Source organism: Acanthisitta chloris, unplaced genomic scaffold (assembly GCF_000695815.1).
Source record: "Acanthisitta chloris isolate BGI_N310 unplaced genomic scaffold, ASM69581v1 scaffold6249, whole genome shotgun sequence".
Lineage (NCBI taxonomy): Eukaryota > Metazoa > Chordata > Aves > Passeriformes > Acanthisittidae > Acanthisitta > Acanthisitta chloris.
This window is the reverse complement of record NW_008689685.1, coordinates 1-4,780: the sequence shown is the minus strand read 5'-3', so window position 1 is coordinate 4,780 and position 4,780 is coordinate 1.

Below are 4,780 nucleotides of genomic sequence, written 5' to 3'. Positions count from 1 at the left end.
TAGGGAAAAAGCTTGACTGGAGAAGCTGACTTTAGGAACAACACTCTGGATTGGGATGGTACAATTTAATTTTTAAACACTATCACTTAGAACAAAAATTAGATTTTTGTACAAGATACAGTGATATGTCTTGTACAACTGCTTTTGATGTAGTTGATCAATGTTATGAAGAAAAGGGAATAGCAGAGGAGAAGGGTGTAGAGAAAGCAAGAAGAGGGAGAAAGAATGACAACACTTTAATAACAAAATATTTCTGCATTTTCTTATATCATGGTAGTTGTTGTTCCTACTTTCAACTCTTCCAAAGGGAAAGAAAGGGGATCATATCTCCTTTGTTAGCAGGTAGCACTCCAGAGCTTGTAAAAAATATAAAATGGAAAAAAAGCAGGAGAAGGGTGTAGAGAAAGCAAGAAGAGGGAGAAAGAATGACAACACTTTAATAACAAAATATTTCTGCATTTTCTTATATCATGGTAGTTGTTGTTCCTACTTTCAACTCTTCCAAAGGGAAAGAAAGGGGATCATATCTCCTTTGTTAGCAGGTAGCACTCCAGAGCTTGTAAAAAATATAAAATGGAAAAAAAGCGCCAAAACATAAAGGATGAGAACAATGCAATGCAACATTAAAGGTAGAGATTAATGAACTACCATCATTATTAACCCAAGTGAAAGTATTTACATGGCCGTCAGTAACTACATATCTTTAGGGAAAAAGCTTGACTGGAGAAGCTGACTTTAGGAACAACACTCTGGATTGGGATGGTACAATTTAATTTTTAAACACTATCACTTAGAACAAAAATTAGATTTTTGTACAAGATACAGTGATATGTCTTGTACAACTGCTTTTGATGTAGTTGATCAATGTTATGAAGAAAAGGGAATAGCAGAGGAGAAGGGTGTAGAGAAAGCAAGAAGAGGGAGAAAGAATGACAACACTTTAATAACAAAATATTTCTGCATTTTCTTATATCATGGTAGTTGTTGTTCCTACTTTCAACTCTTCCAAAGGGAAAGAAAGGGGATCATATCTCCTTTGTTAGCAGGTAGCACTCCAGAGCTTGTAAAAAATATAAAATGGAAAAAAAGCGCCAAAACATAAAGGATGAGAATAGAACAATGCAACATTAAAGGTAGAGATTAATGAACTACCATCATTATTAACCCAAGTGAAAGTATTTACATGGCCGTCAGTAACTACATATCTTTTAAATTTTAAGCAAAGACAGTCACAAACATCCAAAAGCACACATGGAGTCTTTTTGACAGGAAGTAGAAGTTTTGTGTATTCTAGCAGTCCAGAGACTGAATATCCTGCTCTTTCTCTCTGTAAGTATGTATTACTTTCCTAGAAGAAACAGCAATACTTAACTAACTTTTAGAAAGTTTAGAAGGCCTCTTCCCCTAAATATGATCAATTCACACCTATGAATAATCATGAGTAACCCACATTCAAGTGGATACTTGCTATATTTCCCTATGTATTTGTATTTTTAAGACAGGTAAACTCCGGTAGTTACAGAGATGATTGTGTTAGCAATGCGCTATTGGCAACAGGTTAAAACAAAGCAACTACTATAACTCTTCTACAGTGTTGATACATTATTTACTCAGCTACATAGGGTTTTTAAATGTTGACATAGATGCCATGCTTGGATCAAGATGTCCATTTTTATTTGACCAAGGAATTGTAGTTGCAGTTTTCTTTTTTTTTTTAAATTAAAACCAGTGTGAAGTGCCATTTTCAAATTCCTCTTGTGTTGACAAAGAAAGGTTGACTAACTATGTGTTTATTTTTATTTATTCTCAACCACTACACACACTTACTCAAATAACAATAAGGACTTGACCCTGTTAAGTACATATCTCAAACTCTCACTGAAGGGAAAGTTAGAAAAAAGGTATCAAAAATTTACACCAGGTGAAATGTAGGATAAAGGCCTAGGACAAAAGATAATTAAAAGCTGAAACACCATAGACTTCACAGTATTTTTCGGTTCCCTTTAAAGTGCTCCAGAGTTCAGTTTATTGAGATCAAGAGTGATATATGCATGATGTGATTATATGGTTACATCATAATTTCTGTTTGTGAGACTCAAACAATATCACTAGAGAGAATAAATAAACATGTGGCAAAATGAGAAAAATCAGAGTACACAATTGTTAACTCCATTGATACTGGTATTACTACAGTTTTGCAAACACCTGAATTGGCTTAATTTATTTCTCTTCTATGGAGACTTGTAACACAACTATTTGGAATGGTGTCAAGAGAACCATTCAAGCACGAGACCACCTGACAAAAGGTTAAAGTGTGAAGATGGCCAAGAGCATGAATGACATCAGCAAAGCAAGTCACTACTGAAGAAGGGGCCATCAGTGTTAAGATCACTGTACAGATTACTTGTTAGAAGCATCTCAATAGCAGGATGGCAGTCAGGCCATTGTGCACTCTGTCTGCCATTCCTCTCCCTCTTATTCCAACAGAAAAGCAGGGTGAGATAGCCACAATAAACAACGAAAAAGGATATCTGCTTAATGCTCCTGAAGACAGAAGCCAGCAAGATTTCAAGGCAAAGTATCACACCACAGCAACTTTTCACTCCTAAAGAGTGTAAAAAACCACTATGACAAATGCCATTCCATCCGTGGCAGTCCACAGAAAAATAGGAAACACCTCATCTGATTGTGTGTGTGGCATTTGCTTTCCTTATTAAACTGCCTTCATCGCAACCCATGAGTTTTCTAGCTCTTACCCTTCTTATTCTCTCCCCCATCACTGCTGGGGGAGTAAGCAAGTGGCTGAGTGGGGCTTGCTTGCTGGCTGGGGTTAAATCATGACACAACGTTATCAAACATTTCTTCTGTCTCAGTGAAAGGCAGGGTGAGTATATACTATATACTATTTAGGCAAGTTATTCAGAAGAAAAGTTTCAGGGTCTTTATAATACTGCACATAATTTTTATTTGCCAGAGTAATTTTCATTTACTGAAAACCTAATCTTGAAATGCTTAAGAATGATCTGCTCCCAGAATTGTTTCTGTCTTACTTCATTAAGCAGAACAAAATCTGACCCTTTGCTGTCTCAAAGAATGGTTTATTACTGGCACTTTACATTATGCTGCTAAGACTCACTGTTTTGACAAGCATGAATGCCTGAGGCATTCAGCACAAACCCTACCTACAGTAATATCAACGTGTAACATTTATCCTATGCTAGATGTTTCTTGACAAAGAGAAAATTTTCCCAAAACTCATATAAGCAAGCACAAAGAATCAGAATAATACTATAGCATATAACTTTTTGGTATGCTGTACAAGTAATTGTTTATTCCAGGGGAAAAAAATGTCTTAAGAATGATGCAGTGTTCAGGAAAAAAAACCCCAATGCAAAATGCCAAAGGTTAAACACCTGTCTGTTCACAGGAAGATGCTAACTTAATAAGAATAGCTGCAGACAGAGACAAGAGAGAAGCATCAGCAGAACACAAATATGGTCAGTGTCTGGTAAAGCAAATAAAGATGTGGGGTTTTACTGAAAGTCTGTATTTGAATAATCTGTTACTTCCATGGTAAATAGGGAAAATAACTGTGTTTGGTTTTTTATTTTTTAACAGTATTAAACCAGAGAGGAAATAATTACTTTGGCCAGATTCTGAGGTGGATACTATTTATAAAGTATTTTGTAGATGAAAATCAGTGTGACATGGAACTTAAGAATGACCTTTCAACTTCTGATGGCTCATTTTATTGAGGGAATTGAGGAAATTTTAAGCAACTCTAACCAGTGTAATATCAAAGAAAAAGCTACTATTTATTATTATTTCAGTGGTGGACATCATTATTAATCAGAGAAATAGTGCATCTTCATAAGAACTACACAGAAAGAACAAACTGTATTTTGTTGCGGCTGTCCACATTATTATTATGATTTTTTGAACATAGTGAAGTTAGTCTCTAAGTGGTCAAGAATTTTTTCATAAACTGCTGGAATTCTAATAACTTTTTTTTTAAAAAAATCAATCTTTACAGCACAAAAAGTACAATGAGGTTGGGTTTGTGTGGCAAGGCTCTGGTAGCAGGGGGCTACAAGGATGGCTTCTGTATGAAGCTCTGGAAACATATAGCCTTTGCGGGAGTGGGGGGGGGAACCCAAACAAGAACAACAACAACAACAAACCAAAAAAAACTAACCAAAAAAACCCCACCAAACAAACCAAAAAACTCTCATGTTTTGTGGTGGTAGATTTCATTATATGTTTCTTTGCTTTGCTTTTCCTACTCTGATAACCAGAAAAGGCTGAAAAAGAACTACTCCCAGACTTGTATCTCTGAGTAGCAGGTATCTGTTTATTCAGCACTGGGCACAAGGGGGATCACTCCACCAAACTTGTGCAATCAGGGACAAAAACTTCACAGTTTATATACACTAAATGCTCATACAGATTCATTATTTCCAGAAATGGGTGGTTATTATTATAATTAGTTCTTGGAAATCATTATCATATACTCCTCCTCCGTCTCCTCCCTCTTGACATCAGTCCCATGGTCCTGGTGGTCATTCGGTGGTCATGAAGACGAAGTGCCTCCTCTTCCTCAGTGCCCTTTGGACACCCTTATTATGCAACCATTTACCCCTTTGTGCAGTTTTGCATGCCCCTCTCTCTTGAACATTTTGTTTCTTCATTCCACACCTTATATGGTCTTAGTTTTCCTCCTACTGCCAAGGTTTGAGTCGAGTTAGTTCTACTCCCTTATAGCTAAGGTGCATCGTTTCAC